This window comes from Furipterus horrens, unplaced genomic scaffold, assembly GCF_987537825.1.
Source record: "Furipterus horrens unplaced genomic scaffold, mFurHor1.1.pri manual_scaffold_5, whole genome shotgun sequence".
Taxonomy (NCBI): Eukaryota; Metazoa; Chordata; class Mammalia; order Chiroptera; family Furipteridae; genus Furipterus; species Furipterus horrens.
Genome location: NW_028327175.1, coordinates 82,792,624 through 82,816,664, shown reverse-complemented (window position 1 = coordinate 82,816,664; position 24,041 = coordinate 82,792,624).

The window sequence follows — 24,041 nt, the reverse complement described above, 5'->3', positions numbered from 1 at the left end:
ATGTTTTTAAAAACCTGCCTTCAGGTAGATTGTGTCTAATTAGGCTTTCTTGTTACCCTATCTGCCCTTGATGGGGCATTGTTTGAGTTCTAAATACTTCACATATATTTAGTTTTGGAAGTAGGCCCTGAATTCCATTACTACCTATCCTAGGCCCTTTAACCAATATTGTCTTTTTAAATCACATTCAAATAAACATTTCTGATATTCAGTACTGATTCTGATTATGTAGCATGCAAAATTCAAGGGATCAAATCTCCAGCAATTTACTTCCTCAAGTTGCTTTCTTAAATCAGCTTTTAAATAGATTTATGTTGCCTGTGGATATAAAGCAATAGAGTAAAACTAAACCTTCCTGATTTCCAAATCAGCATTTAAAGAGCTATAATTCATATTTAATGAAGAAAAACAGCTAAATAAGCATCCATAAGCATTTAACTAGAGACTTTATGCTCATAAAGTTTTTATCCCCTGCAAAAAAAAAAAATGCTTTACCATATCTTTTTATTATACTTTGATGCAAAATGCTAAAAGGAAGTTGGATATTGTTAGACTGCTATTAAATTATAAGAGAACAAGTATTAGGAATAAATTTAAACTTAGTTAACTAGGAAAGACTGGCAATTTTCCTAACTTGTACTCAACTTTTTAGTTTTCAAAGAGAGAAAATGTTTTACTGGCACCAGAACATGAAACAATATTGAGGCCAGATGTCTCTGACCTTTTGTGTAAGAATGAAGCACTTTCTATTTCAAGGCTGGAAATCCTGTTTATAAATAGCTATACTGTGGTGAAAACTGACTTTGTTTTACCTGTGAAATTGGGTTTGGCCATTTCCCCTGAACTAAAGATGGAAGGTTGAGAGTTACTTGCCTGAAGGCAAATTATAAAACTGATAGCATAATGAATGTGTATCTGGGGCTTATTTTGCTACTCACGTATATATGCCTTGAATCTTAAAAAAATATTCCATCCTAAAGTCAAAGCCAAGATCAGAACTAGTTAAAATAAAATAATACACTGAGAACTAGCTGATTCCTTAAGATCTTTTTTCAAGGGTTGCAGGTCTCAGTTTTGCTTCACATTGGTCTTGTTTTCTAATCCAGACTAGAACTGAAGAGGGGTTTTTGAGACATGTTTAGAGAATATGAATAATCAAGACTGTTACTTTAAATAGACACTGAAATTTCAGCATGTATATTTGGCCACCCACTTACAACTACACTTAGAAAGGCACCATCCCTTCATCCAGGCACGACCAATATCTTTCCAATTTCAATACTCTTGGGAAATAAAATGACACTATTGGCTTTAAACAAATCATTTAGTTGCCTAATCAGGTTTAAGCTAAAAAAAAAACAACAACCAAAAAACCTACTAATATTAAAGACATTCTTTGAGCTTTCACTTACCTCTCCAACTACTGTCATCATATGGAAAACTTTAATCACTTTGAAGAAAAAAAAAAACAGCTTAAGTATTTATTTGTATTTCAATCTTCTGAAATATACTTGCCTTCCAGGAAGGACAGAAGGACCTATGGCAAGTTTCCTTTCCTTTCTGTTGGTGGCACAGTTTTGATCAATGTCCAAAGACTAGACAGTCCTAAAGAAATCTCTGTATATGTACTTGGGAATAAAATTTAAACTGACCACTGACTCTTAAGTCTCACATGAAAGTAGGATAACTGTGAATTTCTTCAGCATTAAATGGAGTGCTCTATTGATTCCTAGAATGAAATATAAGTGGTACCCAATGGACTGCTGTTTTAATGCAGCAGAGCAAATTCAATGAATTGCCCAATTCTCTAGGGCCCTTTAGAAAACTACCCAGAGCATGGTTTTAATGGGGAAATGGCACAAGGAATTGAGTACAGGGTCTCCCAGTACTCATCCATTAAGGCCATGACATCTGAACCATTGCCTGGGGATTATGCGTGGCCTTAATAGAAGAGTCTAAGACAGGGGTGGGATCTGGTATTTAAGGCCTGATTTTCTGTGTAGAATGACTCACTCTGCATCTGAAAGACACCATATCTATTGATCTGTTGATTGGCTTATGAAGATAAAAGAATCCTATCAGAATCTTCCATAGAGATTATTCCTATATTCTGTCACTGTTAAAAATGTACACAGCAAATGTTAGAGAACAATTAGCTTTGGGCAGTCAGCTTTGCTGGGTCAGGTTAACATTTGTGGGCTGCCCTTCTATGTACTAAGTATTCATCATGAGCCTGAGGTGAACCTTTCATATGAATTGAATGGATACAATTCTGATAATTCAGTACATTAATTTGATTTAGCTTTCCCATAAAATAACATTTAAAAATTAGCAAGCATAGTATAAAATTGATTGAATAATGCATTGATACTGCTTGAGAAATGATATGCTATATATATCTTGAATCTCATTATGAAAACTATACATGCTTATTATAGAAATTTGGATTTTGTACAAAATGTACAAAGTAAAAACTTTCTTACAGCTTAAATATCAGAAATATATAGATTATGTCTTGATTTTTCCTCCCATGTTTATATGTTAATAAATACACTTGTGTTGTACTTTTAATTGTTTTATTACATTCTATGTTGATATAACATGATTTACTTAATTAATTATATACTTTAGATTGTTTCCAAATTAATAACATAATAAAATGCTGAAATAGAAATAAAAATTGATAGAAACTTCTGTGCAATACCTGCTGTCTCTTCAGGATAATATTTTAGAGTAGAAGTATTGTAGCAACTAAGTTGTTCATTATAATGGTTTTTATATATATTGCCAAGTTCTTTCAAAACGGTCATACCAATTTTTATTTCAAAACATATTATTAGTATTTCTGTTTCTTCATTTTACCCAACACCAAGACTTCCTATTTTAAATATTTTGGTCAATTAACAGACAGAAAATGCTATTTCGTTTTTAAATTTGTATATTTGATTACTTAAAGTGTTGAATTTTTTTTTCTTAAAAAAAAATTTTTTTTCTTTTTATTCTGGACAGTGAGTGGTTTGAACCAGGGATTTATATGGCTTGATGCATCCTGCTTTTTTTTTTTTCTTTTTCTTTTTCTGTCACTGAATTATTCACTTATATTTTTGTTTTTCTTTGCTCCCATCTGCCCGGTATCCCCCTTCCCTCCAGCAATCACACCCTGCTTAGTTCATGTCCATGGATCGTGCATGTAAGTTCTTTGGCTTCGCCCTTTCCTATATTATTCTTAACTCCCCTCTGTCTATTTTGTACCAAAATTTTTTGCTTCTTAATTCCTGCACCACTTCCCCATTTCTCCCCCTTCCCCCTCCCAGCTGATAATCCTCCAAATGATCCCCATATCTATGATTCTGTTCCTATTCTGGTTTGCTTAGTTGGATTTTGTTTTTATTTTTTAGATTCAGTTGTTGATAGTTGTGAGTTGTTGTCATTTTAGTGTTCATAGTTTTGATCTTCTTCTTCTTAAATAAGTCCCTTTGATATTTTATGTAATAATGGCTTGATGATGATGAACTCCTTTATCTTTACCTTGTCTGGGAAGCACTTTATCTGCTCTTCCATTCTAAATGATAGCCTTGCTGGATAGAGTAATCTTGGTTGTAAAGTCGTTGCTTTTCATCGCCTTGAATACTTCTTGACAGCCTCTTCTTGCTTCAAAGTTTCTTTTGAGAAGCCAACTGATAGTCTTATAGGCACCCCTTTGTAGATAACTCTCTCCTTTTCTCTTTCTGCTTTTAAGATTCCTTCTTTATCTTAAACCTCTGGCATTTTAATTATGATGTGTCTTGGTGTGGTCTTCTTTGGGTCTAGCTTTTTTGGAACTCTGTGCTTCCTGGACTAGTATGTCTATTTTCTTCACCAAATTTAGGGAGTTTGTTTATTATTTTCTCAAATAAGCTTTCAATTTCTTGCTCTTCCTCTTCTCCTTCTGGTACCCCTATGGTTCAGATGTTGACATATTTAAAGTTATCCCAGATGTTCCTAAGCTTCTCCCTATTATTTTCAATTCTTGTTTCCTCATTCCGTACTGGTTGACTGTTTTTTTTTTCTTCCTTATGTTCCAAGTCATTTATTTGGAACCCGGTTTTCTTCCCTTCACCGTTGGTTTTGTGTGGATTTTTCTTTGTTTCATTTAGCATAACCTTCACTTCTTCCCTTATGTGTTTGCCATACTTCAGCATATCTGTCAAACCTGTGAGCATCTTTATCACCAGTGTTTTGAACTCTACATCTGTTAGGTCAGCGATCTCCTAATCTGTTAGGTTGGCTCTCTCCTTGTCACTTAGTTCTCCCACTGGAACCTTGATCAGGCCATACTTCTCTGTCTCCTTATCTTGACAGGCTCCTGTGTTTGTTTTCCTGAATATTGTTTCACATGCTTATCAGCAATTTATACATCTTATTTGGTGTACTGTCTGCTTGTCATCTGTCCAAGTCTTTCCAATGGGGTGTTTATTTATTCTTATTGATTTTAAGACTTGTTTAAATATTAATAATGTAAACACATCTCTTTGTCATATGTGTTAAATATTTCTCTTATCAGTTTATGATTTGGAAAGAGGCATTTACCAGCAGGTTTTGTTTTTTAGATTTTACTTAACGATAATCTTAAAATGGGTAGGCACAATGACACAGCATTTGGGAAAGAAAGCCAGGGAATGTACTGAATGTGGAAGAAGAGTGGGGTGAAATGAGGTGGCAGGAGAACAGAGCTTATATTTGTACATTTTGAACTCATATATGAAGGCACAGAATTGACTGTATATTCTTACATAACCATTTGCAAACCATTAAGAAGTTTTTCTCACAAACAGTAATTTGTGGTGGGACAGATTAATGGGCAAGAAGTGATAGGTCAGGTTAAGGTGAATTAGCTATTCCATGTGATTAAGATGACAATTAGAGAGGTGCATTAACTCTTAAGGTCATTAAGCTTCCCCCATGGTACGCTGAAGTTGTAATTTACTAGTCAGTGACCTTTAATAGCAGGCGAACTTTCAAATGTGGTGTTTTGAGAGATTTACTCAAAGAAGCCGAACCAATGGGGATTGAGGTGAGTGTGTAGCTTGTACACACTGGCTTATTAGATGCCATATCCTGGGCTGCCAGCATTAATAATGATCAGATTATTGAAGATGGTGCCTCTGACATTACCTGTCTGTCTGTCTCTCTGTCTGGTATGTGTTTAGGAGTTGTTTTCCTCCAGAGCTATTTTGACTCTAGCTAAAAAAAATCTTTTCCTCTCCCAGGAGCCTTGTTTATTTACTTTTTCTGTCTTATCCATTATTCCAAGGACTTTAGAACTATTAGGGAGATGGATATTGCATGTTCTTGCATGGCAAATAAATTAATTCTAATCAAGAGTATGTCACTTCTTATTCTGTTCACTGAGGGCTAGAATGTTGAGCTGACTTCACTGACAGCTTTCATGAGTGCATCATTTAAGATAATGGATAAAATGGACCATTTTCTTGAATCAGGTTTCATTTCTTAGCATGGCATATAGAAGTTTGAGGGTAAGGGAGGTTATGTTGATGGCTATTTTGTGATATTTTTAGAGTAACTTTCAGAAATGTTTATCTTTTCTCACTTCCTTCTTCTTCATAAAAATGTGGCATATTTCTTTTTGATCACAGCATGAAATCCTGAAAAGAACATCCTGGGTAGCTTAAGTTAGGTATGTACTATACAGGAGTATGGTGAGGATTACAGGTGATAAAACTTGGGAAAATGCTTTGAAAAAATTGTAAAATGCTTCACAAATGTTAGGTACAGTGATGATTGTTTGCAGACAGAGTACAACATCTTGACCTTTGCTCTAACTTTTGAAGAGGTCACCGCTGCTGATGGAGAGAGAATGAATGATCACACTGATGAGGGCAAAGATGGAGAATAAAAAACCCAGGACAGGAGAAGTATACCTACTAAAATCATTAAACATGGAGGAGGAAGATTTTGAGAGGGGCAGGCAGTAAGCTTGCTTGTTTTTGCTTAGACATCTGTATAGACTCTTAATCACCACATGCAATAAGTTTATAAAACCACCCTGTTCATCATGTCCTTCCTTCGTGCTACTGAGCCAGCATGATGCAAAGGAACAGCCTGCATTGTGAGTCAGGAGACTGAGTGTGAGTTCCAGTCACATCACAAACTCCATCAATGGGACAGCTACTTATTTTATCAGTTTCTCCATGTAAAAGGAGGTATTTGAGAATATTGTCAGTTACAAAGGTGAGGTATGTATACAGAATTTTCTGAATGTTAATGCTAAATAAAAAAGTGAAAAAAATTGAAAAATATTTAGTAAATAATAGTACCAATGGGAAACAGATATGGCAAAAATCATAAAAAATGACAGTTGGGAAATGCTGGGCTATATTATCTTTAATTTCATCTTGAACTCTAATATTTAAATACATAACTTCTTAAGGGAGACAAGAAGGTCATTGGCAACCTGTATGACAATGTCTCTCTGTTCATTTCTATAGGTTTCTGAACCAGATTAGTCCAAAGATGCTCCTCTGTGCAGCATCAATCATTCCAGAAATTGCAATATGACTTTAGACCACAATGAGTGTAACTGGCATGAATCTCTACAGGCATCAGAGGTAAAACAAGCAAGGAGAACTGGACTCAGTGATAGGCCAGAGCAGTGACAAACTTTCAGTGCACAAGGTGGTTCATGGACTGCTAAGCCCATCGGGTCACTTTTGTCACATCCTCTCCATTGCATTATCTCTGCAGACACAGTGATTTCAATCATCCAATGGTTTCTCAAACGTCAGACTGTCCATTATAAAAGCCACCCAGTGACCCTTCCGTTTGCCTTCTTGTGCCAGTTTGATAGCCAAATGTTTTAGAGAATCTCTAGTCAGAGAAGAGAATTCTTAAACATTTTTGGGTACTACTTAGTGGAGAATTTTCAGCACCTGTGAGACTGTGTTAGTATATCCTGAGCATCTGATTATACTGCTTTATTATTCAGTGATGAGAAAAACAGTAAGACTGCATTGTCTCCCGCTGAATCTGTGAAAGGAATGAGAAGCCACACCTGCTGGGTTGCATCTATTCATCAATGGTAATCAAGTACTTTACAGAACTCTTACTAAAAGTAACAAAGTTACTTGTATCCAATAATTTCGGGGAACTAGAATTGTAATCAAACAATTTCTTGTTTATTTCCCTCTTTCTGTTGGATCTATCAGGCACATAGCAGCAATTAATGCTGCATGGTCTAGTTCAAATGCCCTTTTAATGTTGTTCAAATGAAAGACAGGCAGAACAACAAGTAAGAGGACGTGTATAAGTTTTCTCCAAGTTACAGCAGCTTTTGCAGAAGGTCTGCCAGCGACCTCTGGTTGTGCTAATGGTAAGGGAATGAGCAATGCCAGGCAGTTCACGTACCCTACTTGTGAGTGGGCAGATGAACTGCTAAGCAAACTGGGTTAGTCATGTCTTTTGGTTTTGGTAAAGGGTAGCACATGTTTCTGCTGTCAAGGAAAAATCTTTCATAAACTGACAAGTTCATTGCTTTTATCTATGTGGAATCTGATCATGCTGGAATAATAGTGTAATGTGGTGATTAAGAGGGCTTGGAGTCAAATTGACCTGCCTTCTAAATTTGGCTCTCTTTGTTAGCCGTCATGTAGCCTAGGTTAAGTATATCTTCTTGATGCACTTTGTAAGATGGCAATGAGTATCTAACTCATAGGTTTGCTGTGAGGATCAAATATCAGATGCTTCTTACATACCACTTTAAACCTTCTTAATCCGTTCCTTATTCCAGCTTCTGGGGCAGGTTCTGATTTGGAGAAGTGATGGAACTTACTTGGTGCCCATATGTACACGCTGGGAGTAATACACATCAGAATACTGTTGACATATAATTCTCTGCTGCATTTCAGGTTAATATTTAGTATACAGTATGAGACAAAGATTAATGTTCTCTTTCATTTTCCCCTTTCAGATATTGAGTTGATTCAGCATCATTTGTTAAGACTCTCTTTCCCATTGATATACCTGTAACTTTTGTAAAAAAAAAAATCCATTGACCATGCATGTGTGGGCCTATTTCTGGCTATTATGTTCCAGTGATTTCAATTTTTATCTTGTGCCAATACCTACTTGTCTCTTTTTTTAAAAATAGAAACATCCTTTATTTAAAAAAAAAATTATTTATTTTTAGAGAGAGAGGAAGAGAGGGAGAAAGAGAGGGAGAGAAACATCAATGTGTGGTTGCCTCTAGTGTGTCCCCAAATGGGGACCTAGCCTGCAACTCAGGCTTGTGCCCTGACAGGGAATTGAACCAACAACCCTTTGTTGACAGGCTGGTGCTCAACCTGCTGAGCCACACCAGACAGGGCCTTACCTATCTGTTTTTTTTTTTAAGTTTTGAGTTGTTTATTTTTTTCTATCACAGTTGTCCCACTTTTTCCCCCATTGCTCCCCCCCACCCAGCCCACTCCTTCTCCCACAGTCAATCCCCACCTCGTCGCAGATGTCCATGGATTATTTATACTAGTTGCTTTACTAAACCTTTCCCCCACTTACTTCTCTTCTCTCCTCACCCCCTCCCCTGGTAGCTATTAGTATGTTCCTTGTTTACATGCCTCTGGTTCAGTTTTTACCTTGATTGTAGTAGCTTACATTGAGTCCTGAAATCAGGCAGGATAAGGTCACTGAATTGCTTTGGTTATTCTAGCATTTTTGCATTTCTATATAAATTTTAGAATCAATTTGCTAATTTATATAAAATGTCTTCTGAAATTTTGATCAGATAGGCACTTTTAAGAAAGGTTTCATATAGTCAACTTTGTTTCTCTTCCTAGAAATCTTTTTCAAAAACTCTAATATTTTCTTCTAGAAATTTAATTTAATTTTTACAGATGTATAAATATGTATGCATATACATATATCTATATATCTACATATTTGTTCTCATGATCTGATTTATGATATAGACATATACCGGATGGGGCAAAAGTAGGTTTACAGTTGTGAGTATGTGAAAGTTTATTTTTATATTATTATTTATTCATTATTTTATTATTTTCCATATGAACAACTGTAAATCTATTTTTGCCCTACCTTGTATAGTTCATAAATGGTTACCCAGTTGTTTTAATATTATTAATGGAAAAAAATCCTCTCTTTTCTCAGTTGAAATGCACCATTAACTGAGTTCTCACATGTGTTTACTTTGCTTTGTTTCTTAAGCATAGCTGGTTCACAAATCTTGTAATGTTGAAAAATCATATGTAATTTATAATGCCCATTTTTATATAATGTACTTAAAATTGATTATATATTTGTTTCTTCACTAGTCTGTTTTATAGATACTATACTCCTAGTTTAGATATTAAGACCTCATTGCTATTCAGCACACAGTTTCCTATCCTTCTTACATATGGATATACCTTAATATTTTTACACTGATGTGATATAACTTCTGTTACATTAAAAGGTCCGATAATGGCAAGTCACTGTAACCATGGCCTGGTGACAAATGAATCATACATAGTGTTCCTAGTTAATTAGTGTTTGCAGAAAGTAAGGAATGGTTTATGTAGGCATGTAGGATGTTATTTGTGAAAGGGAGAAGGGATACTATAATTTCTAAGCACTTATAGTGGTAGGCACTATGACAAGTACTTTAGTGGCTTATTTTACTTTATCCTTACAACAAATATATAAAATGGAAATATTTACACCATTTTACAAATAATAGTACAGGCCAAGAGATGCACATTAAAAAAAATGCCTAAGGTCTAAACAAGACCTTAGCTTGGACTGAAATCTGAAATTCATAGCTTTATAGTATTATAGCTGCCTTAGAGAACATCTAGAAAAACTTTTTTTTAACTTTTTAAAATTGTTCTTTTATTACAGTTGCCCCAATTTTTCACCCATTTCTCCCCATGATCCCACCCCCAATCCCTGCTCCCACAGTCAATCCCCACCCTGTTGTTTGTGTCCATGGGTCCTTTTTACATGTTCCTTGACTAGACTCTTCCCCTTCTTTCCCCTCTTCTCTTCCTCTCCCCTCCCTTCTGGTCACTGTCAGTCTTTTCCTTGTTTTCATGCCTCTGGTAAAACAACTTTTTAAATAATAATTATTATTATACAGAAATTTGATTGGAGGAGTTGAGTTTCTTGCTCAGTTTTGTGAAGTGAATTCTAAGACAGAAATCCATTTTCCAGGTTCTTAGTTCTTTATAATTTTTACATTGTCTATTTTACCAAGGAAATTACAGCATAGACACCCTGCCTGATTTTGAATGAAGCATCATCATTTACTGGAAATGTCATCTTGGAAGTCAATAAAATGGAATACAAACAGAATCTATCTGTTAGAGTTATTACAACTAAAATATGCAAAGACCTTTTGCAAATAGTAAGTGCTCAGTAATAAGTATATTCTGCCACTGATGGTAACCCTAGGATCATTTTTTATCTCCTCTTATCAATGTGAGATCACAAAAACAAATCAGCTGTCACTCTTTAATACACTGTATGAATTAAATTATATTTATTAGTTTTCCTGTCAAATTTTTAAATATTTTGTACCTTATTTTTTATTTTATCAAGGTTTGCAAGTAGAAGATGGAAACAATATTTAGAACCTGTGTTGATATAGGGGAGGATAAGTAGGCAATTTAGAGAATTCCTGAAATCATGTTACTTGACACAAAGCCACCTACCAAGTTTATGACTGTGGTTTACAGTAGGATGAAGAAAGTCATTGTTTAAAGATCATGTTCCATATAGTCAGGTGCAGACATATTTAGAGCCACATACTTTGATGACTACATAGAAACTGTTGGAATAGAAAGCTACTTTGGAATGAAGCAGTAGTACTGGAAGAAAACAGATGAGACTATTCATACATGTATTAGGACAAGAGCAATTTGATTTTTATTTTTCAGGAGCTTGGAAAATACTCTAAACTGAGATTTAGGAGAACTGCATTTAAATCCTGACCTTATACTACCTATTTTTATTCCTTTGAAGAACCACTTAAATTTGTATTGATTTGTATTGTCCAAAATAGTAGCCACTAGCAACATGTAAATATTTAAATTTATATTAATTAAAATGAAATTAAATTAAAAATTCAATTTCTCTGTTGCATTACTTACAAGTCCTCACTAGTCACGTGTAACTAATGGCTACTATATTTAACAGTGCTGAGTAATATTTCCATCATTGTGGAAATTTCTGTTTGACAGCACTGAAAATCTGGCCTCACTTTCTACCTGTGTAAAATAAGACAGTGAACTTCCTGGTTTCTCCTAATCTAATACTCTGATAGTTGCATGATAACAACTTACCCTGGGATGGGTAAGCCCTGACTGTGTTATAGAATAATTTCTGTGAAGATTCCAGTATCATCTTGAAGAATTCTGTGGTAAACAGGATGCACTGTCAGCAATAGCCACCGCTTTTTGTCTTCTCCCTGCTCCATTCCTCTCTTCCCCCTCTTCCCCCTCTTCTCCATCTTCTCCCTCTTCCCCTGCTCCTCCTTCTTTGTTCTGGTTTCCCTCCTCTTTTTTTTCCCTTCTTCTTCCTCTTCCTCTCCCTCTCCCTCTCCCTCTTACTCTTTCAAGATAGAGGCCATTTGACCTGAATCATAAAGGTGAGCCAACAAATTTCATAGGCAGCTGGTGGCTGGCTTTGTAAAGGTGGCATTATTTGCCACATTTAGTGTGGCAGTAATAATCAATAGAGATTGGATTATATGGGTAACAAACAGCTCCCATACATCAATAGCTCAATACCCAGGTTTAATTTCTCTCTCAGGTTAAAACACACTACTGAGGCCCACTGTGGGCTGTGCTTTGCATCGTTCTTCATCTTGGATCCAGGCTCATATAGCAAGCAGTTCTTCCCTGTAGCAAAGGGAAAAAAGGAGTGGTGAGTCACACCCTGGCATTAAAGCTTCTTCCCAAGTGTGCTACATGTCATTTATGCTCACATTTCCTTGGCCAAGGTGAATTCATGGCCACATATCACCTCAAGAGTATAGGGAAGTACAATGCTACATTGTCCCTTGGAAGCAAACTGGAAATATTTGATGGAGAGGATGAATGAACACCACAATATCCATAGGTTAACACTCAATAAAAATACTATTCATGGGACCAAAAAAGGGAGATCAAGCACTTCAGGTGCAGTTGGCAGAATGACACCAGCTCCTGTAAATTACAGATTTCAGACACAGAAATGCTTGATCAGGTCTGTAAGATGTCCTCCTTATCCTCCTCTTCTTACTTTTCAAGGGAAGCTGGAAATAAATAGTGTTATATGAATTATCTTTATTTAAAAATATTGGCTCATTGTTTCTAAACTTTGTATGGATTAAAGAATGTACAGTAGAGCCAAGTGGAACACCCACTTACAACTTCTGAAGTCTGGGAATGGGTAAGAGACAGAGTGGAGAGATTGGCCTGGGAGGTGGAAGACCAGTGTGCTAGTCTTAGTATTATTTCAAACTGCCTGTGTGATATTGAATTACTTGCTTCCTTTTCCCTTATCCATAACATAGGTAGATGGTGTTGGATCCATGACGAGGCTGAGTATTTTAGAATTGTTCCAAACATTTTAGGAATATTCTGGGGTAATAGACAAAGTTATTCCTTTGTCTTCTTGCACCTGATAGCACAAATTTGATGGAAATTATACCAAAATCCTTCCTTCATTCTATTAGGCACAAGAGCAGAGGACCAGAGATCTGAGAGAAGGAGACACAGGCCTTAGTCAGGGTTGACCCAGGACAACAAATACTCTCAAGTCCATTATTTGCAGAAAAATAATAACACTGTTCAGAGTAGCTTGAAAAATGGGAGAGTTAAGTTAAGAGCTTTGGTATTAGACATATTTGGGTTCAAATTGTGCTTCGCTCATTACTAACTTTATCACGTGATCTCATCACTCGTTTTCTGCCTCAGTGTCTTCATTGGTAAAACTGGAATGTAGATACAGTAATGGTATTTATTTCATAAAGCTGTCAAGAAGATTAAATTAGATAAAACACACACATACCTAAGAGTTAAATTATCTGAGCTATTATTGCGACTGTTGTGCCCCTACTTCTTCTCCCACTCACCCCCTCCCACATATGATGCTTCAGGGACATAAACATGGGATGCCACAGATTTTACTGAAATTGTGCTCAGTGTGACACAGAAGAAACTGCTTGGTTTATGACTTCCCCAATTTTTCTAATCAGATCTTATGTAAATGTAGCTTTGTGCCTCTGGAATTAGGAATCCAGGAAGAGATGTCTTCATGGAGATTCTTGTTGCAGACTTGTTTTACATATATATTTCATTTTAAAAATTATGTCAATACTAACCAGAAGGGATTTTTATTGTGTTACAGATCTGGTAAGAACCTGAAATAACTGCTTAGAGCTCTCAGTGACATTTATGTAAATCCAGGTGACGTCACTAAGGCCCACAAAATTGTTCTCTGGATTCTGGGTCTCCAAGTTAGAAGATCTGAAACAGGTTGGCAATTAGCAAAGTAAATATTTCTTGAAATTTATTGACGTTGTGTTTTTCTTGTGATGAATTTGGAGACCTGTGGGTTCCAAGGCTAATTGGAATTATTTTGGCTTCAAAGTATGTTAGCCTTTGAACACCCTCTGAAACTTAAGCTATTGTGGCATCATTATAGTGAGTGTTTATTTATGTTATCATTGCAAGAATTAGAGGTGATTACTATGTAATTCAGTATCAAGAAAATACATATTTTATATGTATGGTTCTAGGTAAACTTTATTTTTTCTAGAAAAGGTTGATTGCATGTGTTAGATTATACTTGAGCAAAAAACCTCTTCCACTGTCTGTTACATGCACCATATGATTCTGAAACTAACTTTAAAGATGACTTTAGGATCTTATTTTTTTTTTTTTATCATGAGCACTCTACTTACTCATCTGATAGAACATTTGGCTTTTATTACACTCGTTTTGCTTTTCAAAAGCAAAATTGAGCTGCTTTTTCTCTTTCAATTAGATTCTGTCATAAATACTAGTTATTCAAAAGGAATATACTCTTTTTGAAATCAAGTTAAATTTTAGTTCTAATCTGTTAGAGCTGTTGCACAAAAGACAAAAATCTGTGCAAGTCTTTTAGGAAAGTACAGTATGTCTTAAAAAAAAAGGAGGCTTACTGTTTTTTCCCCCTGATCTTAAAATTATACATGCTCATTGAAAATTTGTAGATTTCTCATATTTCCCTACAATTAACAAATAATACTGGCGATATTTTGAAGTATTATTATTTTTCCTCTTCTCATGCACATAGCAACATAGAAAATAAATGCCAAATAATTCCAATATAAAAATTATATGCCAAATAATTCCAAATTATTTATAACATTAAAATGGGGGCATTTTTAAAATTTTTAACTCATTGTTTTGAGTTATAATTTATATACAGTAAAATGCACATATCTTCAGTGTTCTCTTTTATAATATTTGATATTGTAAAAATCAAGGCACTATCGAGAAGAAGATAAGAACTTTTCTACCACAATGAAAAGTTCCTACGTGTCACCATTCTGTCAGCTCTCCTCCACCAGCCCATAAGAGGCAATCAGTGTCCTGATTTCTATTTGTAGATTTATTTTGCCTATTCATAAACTTTATATAAATGGAATTATATAATATATGTCTTTCTGATTTCTAGTATTTTTACTCAATAAAATGGTTTTGAGATTCATTCTTTTTGATGTGCATCAAGAGTTTGTTCTTTTTATTTGCTAAGTATATTCTATTGTACGAATATATTACAATTTGTTTACTACTCTCCTTTTTTAAAATAATTTATTTGTTTGTTTGCTTATTTATTTTATTTTTATAGAGAGGGGAAAGGAGAAAGAGAGGGAGAGAAATGTCACTGTGTGGTTGCCTCCTACTCGTGCCCCCAACTGGGGACCTGACATGCAACCTAGTTATGTGCCCTGACTGGGAATTGAACCAGCGACACTTGGCTTGCAAGTTATCTACTCTCCTTTTTGATGAAGAACTTGATCCAGTTTGGGGTTATTGAAAATAACAATGTTGTAAACATTCCTATACAAGTGTTTTTATAGACAAATATTTTCATTTCTCTTATTAAAAACTAATGTGGAATTTCGGGGCATTGTAATAGTTGTTGTTAACCCTTAGAAGGTATTGCTACAGATGGGAACATTTTTATGTGGTCATATTTTATTTCTCCTTTTCAAACATCTGTATTTTTAGTTACAAAAGACATTTGCTGATGGAAACTATAATTCTTGCTTAAATCTTCAGGGATAAAAATTTATGATGCCTTTCTTTGCCTTCTCTGCCTTGGACTGACTGGCTTTTGGTCTACTAAAGGGTGGGCAGAGGAAAGTGAAAACACGGAACTTCATGTAAGTCAGTTTTGCTACTCTTAAGAGCCCATAAGCTAAAGGGGAGAGAGAACAGCTATTAGACGCCAATTGAACAGTGTGATATAGATGCAGATAACAGAGCACAACTGTAACAAGTAAATACCATCAGTAATGTATCTGCGTCTTTTCTAAGTTAAATAACCACTTTAAACTCCTAATATATCAATAAATAGCTACTATATTTTAATTGAAGGGAAGATAGTTAACCATGTTAAAAACATAGTCTTAAATCCAAATTTATTCAATATTTATATTATACCTTTTCTGAAACAAGTAGTATTTATAGAGGTTTGGTTTTCCCCCACCAGAGTACTTATTCATTACTCAAAAATTTATAGACTCTTTACCTATATCCCTGGTATATTGGTTTGTTTTTAAGGTACTCCAGTGCATAATATTTGATGTGGACTTCAACTGTTATCTCAAAGGAAGTTTGCCTTTTTTCTGGGATCATACAGGTGGCTCCATATGCAAAGTGTCATAGGGAAGAGACTATTACCTTCATTTGCAGCTTAGAAATTTATAGAGTCTAACATACTAAACCAGAAAAAAAATGAAGCCAAGAGGATTGCATGACAGTGGACAGGGGTTCACTGAATTCACTGAGGAAGCAAGAGAGAGGCATCTTTCTATTGTCACTGGTAAGTGACTACACTGTTCATGCTTTTCTCTGTTGGAGAGAATCACCTTTTCAACCTGATACCTAGAGTAATTCAATTCTTGGCATGGCATAAAGTTAGAAAACATACTTAGGAAACGTGATTCAATTGCCTATTGATAAAACCTTGTTCTTTCCATTTTCATGGTCAGTAGGTGACTCAGAAATGAAGACTACAATTAAATTTGTAATATTCAAAGTCATTTCATGGTTTTGAGGTAGAAATATCTCCTTGCTGTGTGCTGGGCTATCTTCCAAATTCCCCTGGTTGATTTCCAAATGGTTGGAACTAGAAGTAATTCTGCTTTGACAATTCACTAATGAGCCTTGCATCATCTTCCCACCTGCCTTATGTTCAGTGGAAGTGATCAAAATACCTAAAGAAGAGTCACATACCAAAAGGTCTTAAGATTTCTCCTTTATGTAGTTTACTTTAAAAAATGGATTTTACTCCTCCCAACCCTCCAATTACCTACAGTATCTCCTTAAATATGTAGTAAACTCTCTCTAGGTCTCCCTATCTCTTGCTTTATGTAACCTCCACAATGCAATGAATTCTTATAAAATGCACGCATGAATCAATGAAAGTTCTTGTTCAAAGAAGAGATCTATAAATTAAGATGCATGATACCCATCTGGAAAAGCACAGGAAGCCATTCCTGAAGGGTACTAGAGCAAAGCTATAAAGCTAGAAAAGTCTGGAGTGATTTCAAAGAACAAAAAGTCATTCCTTTTATCTGACGGTAGATAGTGAAAAAAAAAAAAGACTGGGGAGTTTGGCTCACTATATATTTGCACAATTTTCATTTTAACTATGTTTATGTAAAATTATCCAGTTTTGGCTTTTACCATCACTATTAGACTATAGCAACAAACATAACTCAGCAGAAACCTGCATTAAACCCCATAACCCATGTGGTCTAGTCCTAGCATGGAGTCAACAAAATAAGCACAGTCCAGTAAGAAAAAATGAAATACACACACACACACACACACACACACACACACAGCAGCAGCAGCAGCAGCAGTAGCAATAATAAAAAGAAATCAGGTTAGTTCATTTATGGTCAGCACAGCTTCTTACCATTCCTAAAGGTATTTCTCTTCATTCCAAATATTCTTACAGCTATGGTAGCTTCTACGGGAAATCAGTCTCTATTGCCTTCACTGAGCAATAGAGCTCTTTCCCCCCCCCACCCCAAGTCCCCCAATCTTGGCCTTTTTGTTTCATAGATTGCCTTAGCCTCTGTGGATCTTAAAGTTTTCTTTTTCCCACATTTCTTGGATTATGAAGGACTATCTTGGGTGTGGTCCAGCAAAAGAATCCTTACCCCTTAACAGGGGACAGGCAGAAAAACCATCTTTTTTTCTCTTATCTCTGCCACCCAAACAACTGCCAATTTAAGACTAAAGTGCTATAAAGAAAAAGAGGACCAGGACTTAAGTCAACAATTCCAATTCTTACTCACTGGATTACCTGAAACAAATGAATGAACCATCAATAATTGGGCTCCTCATCTGTTAAATGGGGATGATAATTACACTAATTTCACAGTGAGCAGTGTGTGTGTGTGTGTGTGTGTGTGTGTGTGTGTGTGTTCAGTGGCAAAGAGACAACTGAATGATAGCTATTAATTTTATTTGAAATTACTGAGAGTCAGTTCAAATTGATTTGAGAAAGCATTGTGTTCTCAGCTTTTCATATGAGCCTGTCCTCAAATTCCCAGTGTTCTGTAGTACTGCTGCTCAGTCTTGGGGGGCTTTTGAGGGCCCTGTGCTGCCTGGGCTCTCCCCTGTTCTAAACCCTCATTAACATTTTACTCTGGGTCAAGAAAAGTGTCAGAGTCATGTAATGCCTTATGTTTCCTCTTTGTAACATTGCTTCTTGAGATGTCCCTGCATTGTCCTCTTAAGTTAAAGGATATTTTATCCATTCATGGGCAACTTAACCTTATACGATCCCTTCTCTTTCAGCTCAGTCTTCGATAGTTTTAATCAATGACTTTTGTCTTAGTCCATTTGGGCTGTTATAACAACATACCATACACTGGGTAGTTTATAAACAACAGATTTATTTCTCATGGTTCTGGAGGTTAGATCAGGGTGCCAGCAGGGTCTGAAGAGGGCCCTCTGCAAAGTGGCTGGCTTCTCCTTTGTATCACCCCACAATAGAAGGAGTAAGGGAGCTCTGTGGAATCTCTTATAAGGGCATGAATCTAATTTATGAGGGCTCCCCCATCATGATTTGAGTACCTCTCAAAGGCCCTCCTCCTAATACCATCTAATTGGGACTCAGGATATCAACACATGAATTTTGAGGGAACACAAATATATAGACCATAGCAATTTTAATTAAAACAAAACCAATGTAGCCCTGACCAGTATGGCTCAATTGGTTGGATGGCATCCCACAAAGTGAAAGGTCAGGGGCTTGATTCCCGGTTGGAGCAGGTTGTGGGTTCACACCCTGGTTGGGGCATGTATGAGAGGCAACAGGTGGATATTTTTCTCTAATATTGATGTTTCCCTCCCTTTCTTTCTTCCATCTTTATCTTCTCTCTTAAAAATAAATATTTTTAAAAATGCAAAAGGAAACTCTAAGCTTTCCCTGTGAAAAGCATCAGCCAGAGTTGTCAGAATATACAATTTATTGCTTTTCATCTGTTTCACAGTGAAGGACCATTTGGGCATGAAAAGCTATTTTAAACAGATGTGGTGTACTGTCATGCCCTCTGACATCTCTATTAACAAGGTCAAAATCAAACTAGTAACTGTCAGAGCAGCCTTGCCCTAAGAATTTGCCCAGAGACTAATGTGGGAGCAAGCAACAGGTTTATTGAGTGAACAAAGGGGTAAGGGGGTGGAGAAGAGGGGCAACTCCTGGACCCACTCAAGGACCCATTGGAGCAAGGGAATGGGGAGCAAGGGGATGGGGAATGGGGACTCCCAGTCCTCCTTGTGGGCCCGTAGGAGTCCCACCCACACTTCTGCAGGCACGCTTTTTAAACTTGCCAACCACACAGTTCAGTGAGGGTGAGTTTGTCGTATTAGCATATTCAGTAGATTGTTTGCATCTTACCAGGTTGATTAACACATCTGTTGTTGTCTGACCAGGTTTTCATTGTGGCTACCTCTATATTCTGACAATAACCACGATTTGTTATCAGTGGTGCTAAAAGTGATTTGTTCTCTGACCTTATTCATTAGTTGCTATTAGCTATGTCTTATTCATAGTTTTATCTACTACTATTTCCCCAAGGAAAATACCAGTTTGGAGTAAATACAATGGCTAAATCCATACCTATGATGTCATTATTCCTTAATGATTGAGATTCTAACTTAATTTATGTACTATGATACTTTAGTTCAGGAAATTAACTGATGAGTCCATTTGTTTTAGCCACATAATCATAAAACACAGATGTGTAGCAAGGCTTTTGAATTTAAAAAAGCATTATTTTACTTCATCCCCTTTGTGATACTTGGCATTTTATTAATATTATAGATATAAAACCTGATTACATGAGATTACCAAGATGGAAGCCCCATTAAGTGAATGGCAACTACTGTCTAGGTCTCTGGGACCTATTCATTAGGCCCAGGATGAGGGGCAAAACAGAGCTGTTTATGCAGCCTGAGCTCTTTTTAAAGTATTATGGGGACTTATTTTTTCCTAGGCTGCCTGCAGATGGCATGTGGCTGATAGGGCATGAGGACAGGGAGCTACTTAAAGCTCATATTTTATTTGCCTGCTGACAGAAATTCTCAGCTTGATGCAGGGACTTCTGTTCTGAAAACATGCTTTCCTTTTTCCCATGCCTTGGCAATGTTGGGGCTTTCAGGACTGGTTGTGGGGAAGTTCCAGAGATATACAACCTGTAACCTGTTTTCTAGATAAACCTCTTAGTAGTTATGTGAACTGGGCTTAAAACTTCATTGAGCCAGTTTATTTTTTAAAATGGAGCTCCTGGCGTGTGTGTGTGTGTGTGTGTGTGTGTGTGTGTGTGTGTGTGTGAGAAAGAGAGAGAGAGAGAGTGAGAGAGAGAGAGAGAGAGAGAGATGTAGTGAGATAAGTTTAAACTAGGGCCAGACACAGGAGTTACTCAATATATTCAGTCTTTTTTCCACCTTTTATTAATCTCATCTTTAGTGACTGGCTCCGTTAGACCCTGAAAAACTGTTTGTAACATATTTGCTCTAAGCAGTATGTTTTCTAGGATAGCAACAATATGAATAACAGGAGCTCTGAATGAAAGTAGCATTTATACAAGATTAAGAAGAGACAGATTCAGAGCTGAGAGGAAATGGATTAATTTCAGCTTCAATTTTTATAACTTTATTGGTAAGGCATAGTACAAATGGGCTGCTGAGGCTAGCGTTAAGTATTTGTGTCTAGGGATAGATTTTAATCACATCTCTCTCTGTCACATAGGTGTCATCCCCTCCTCTACCCCCACACCAAATTCAATTTTAGTTATAGATGTTTGGCTGCCTTTGTTTTATAGAGCAGAGTTTCTGTCTTTGGAGAGAAGTGTTTCTTCCTAGTTTAAAGAATATGAAATAAGATAGGGAGAGTTGAAATGTCTCAAAGAACAGTGATAAAAATGATGAAAAGTTGAAGAAATAGGTCTTTAAAAACAGTCTGAAGGAACTCTGATATTGAATCTTGGGGAAAGATTTTAAAGGTGATAGGGAGACATAACAAACCTGCAATAAATAATATACATGTGCCAGTGCATAGCTGTTTTCCATTTCCTTTCAGGGGAAGGAGAAAGGGGCTTCTTTTCAATGCTAAGAGTAATTTGGATGCAACTTTAAAATGCAGCTCTTGCCTGTCATGATTAGCAGATACGGAATCCAGTTTGCAATTTCTTTCTCAAGAGAATTGTGTTGAAAAGAAGACTTACAGTCTTTTCGACATGGAGGAAGAGCATCTTGCCCAGTGGCAAACAAGTTGGCTATTTTTCCTAATGACCTGTGGAAGAACCATTTAGACACAAATTTCAAACTGTTCTTTGCTTTTAATTAGTTTCATTGTTTATAGTTCTGTGTAAGATTTCATTTAGTGAAAGGGTTATGCTGATGGAAAGTGTTTAAAAGCTACTGATCTAATGGGAGATGGAAGTTTACCTGTCACCGGCTAAAGGCAATGAAAACTGTGTGCATTGCTCTGGGTGCTTTCCATGTATCATTTTATTTACTCTTCACCATAGTCCTATGAGGAGGCATGACCACCCACTTTCTGGGTGAGAAAATGGAAACTTAGACAAGCTAGACCTCTCGTCCGTGACGGTGCCTGCTGACTTGGAAGCCTGTGCTGTCTCCATAGCTCCTTGTGCTTCCATGCTCTTTCCCTGCTCTTTCCATGCTCTTTCTCTGTGACTGACGGCGTGAAGGCAGGTGCCTGCTGCCCTTCTCTTCCGTGAGGACACAGCAAGGAGCATCAGACAGAGACTCTGTTTGAGGATGGCTTTCGAAGAACTCACCTTCTCTTGCATTTTCCTATTTATTTAGAAATACTGTCTTGTGATTTCCTAATCAGAAAACTAATTTTTTAGAAATGAACATAGACCCTCAGGTATTTCTGAAGATTGGAGAATTTAGTAAGGTAGCATTTATACTGATTTCCTACTTCATTTTTATGTAGGTGAACATTTAAGGAACTATAAATAAAGTTAAATGTTATTGTTAAAATATGATCGCTCCTATTTCTTAATCTATTAAACCATATTTTTAAAGATTTTGACTTATTTTATTTATTTATTTATTTATTTATTTATTTATTTATTTTTTTACCCTGCCTTCAAGATTTCGACTTTTAAATCATGGGTGATACTTTATCACTGGATTGAAAAAATTGAGGTCACTTTCCAGATGACAGTATTATTGGGAAAGTAAAGGAAACAATGGGGGAAAATAAATGAGAGTAACTCTACAAAGAGAAACCAGTCAAAGATGGCAACATGTGCTTTCTAAAGTGAGAAGTCTCTCTGATTTTAGGCAATATTTTAGAACCAAAGCCTCTTTCAATTCATGGCTCTAAATCCCAGACTAATCCATGACTTTACTTGTATTCTCTTCTTAGTCTTGGAAAATAAATGTATTTCACAAATATCATCATTGCTATATATTAGCACAGAACTTCAGAATCAAATTAGCTCATCTGTGTTAAAATATTTTTACATGCTTTATTTTCTAAATGTATTATGAGGAGATGATTTATTTCTAGAATAATCATTTTCAAGAAAAGCTAGTGCTTACTATAAAAATAAAATATGTGAAACTACAAATTATCCAAATGTCCAGTAATTGTGGATTAGATAAATATGTTAATTTTATACAGTGGAATACAGAGAAGGAAAACTCTGACTCCAAAAAACCTCCGCTGCCTTGCGGCATACCTCTTCAGGGGAAAGGCTAAGGGAGTAAACCCCGACAGAAAATCCAGAGCCGGAGTCCCTAAGGCGGTTGGACATTGTAGTCAACACCGGCAACTCCTGCGGCGCACCTGAAGTCAAGCTGTATTGACTCCGTCTTTCCCTTGGACCCTTCAGCTGCGAAGAGAGGGGGGGTCTGCTGCATGGGCAACAGCAGACCCTCCATATCACCCTGCCCAGGCTCTGTAGCTTCAGCTTCACTGGAGAGGACACTCCAGCGTCATCGCAAGATGTCGATTTAACACGGGAGGAGACAGATACCGTGTCACTCCCGAGTCGGACTGCACAGCCATTCTGGGCGGTGCAGATAGACTCTTTTTTTTTTTTTTTTTTTTTTTTTTAAGTATATTTTATTGATTATGTTGTTACAGTAGTTCCAATTTTTTCCCCTTTACTCCCCTCCACCCAGTATCTCCCTCCCCCAGCATCCCCCCCCAAGTCCATACCCATGGTTCGTAAAAAATAACTATCCCTCCCTCTCAGATATTAAGACCCTTTGTAATCTTGTAAAGGACAATGGGCGAAGGTCTCAAGCTCCTCTAGCTGCTTCAAGCTGGACATGGTCGTCGTCCTACCTACCCTTGGGTCCAGAAATCCCTAATAACAGTGGGGGTGTGGAGGGGAGGGTGGCCTTCCCACATGGGGAAGGATTGTGCAGACTCCAGGTCAGTTGGCTGTCTCCGGACAACGGCGTGCTTGGTTTAGCAGGCTGGCATCCTTGTTGTGTTCTGGGGGCAACAGATTTGGCAAAAAGGGTTAAAGAGCATCATTCAATCCATAACTACTAGGTGGCAAAAGGCAGGGATTAATTAATCCCTGCAGATAGACTCTTAAGAAGCTACACCATCATCTCTCGAGACGGACGGCTGCCGACGGGATACAGTGGAATAACACATAGCAATGAGAATGCAGCTCTATATCTGCAACAAATTTAGTGAATCTCACAAATGAAATGTTAAGAAAACAAAGAGACAACAGAGTCCCCAGTGTATAACTGTATATGCTCTACAGTTCCATTACTATTAAGGTACAAAAACTAGCAAAACAAATTTTTGCTGTTCAAAGTCAGCATAGAAGTTTTCCCTGGGAGGGGAATAGCAACAAGGAGGAATCACAAGATGAATTTCTGGGGTGCTGATAATATTCTAATTCTTGTTTTGGGTGCTTGTTAAATGGGTGTGTTCCCTTTGTGATCATCCATTGAGCTGTGTAATTAGAAGTTGTATGTGTTCCCGTATCTGTGGTTCTTTAATTAAATAGCCACTAATGGTTCATTTTAGACAAAACAAGCACTAAGCATGACAAACTAACTGATGGATTGTTTAGGCACCAACAGTACACTTTTAAAATTAGAACACTGTGAAGATAAGGCTTTTTATGGTGTACTTATTTTCAAATTATGTCATCTTTGGAATTAAAAATATATGTAATAATTCACAGTATCTTATTATAATTAGCAGTAGTTCCTCTTTCTTAATTGCATATCAAATAATGGCATTTTACGTTCGATAGTGTGCTA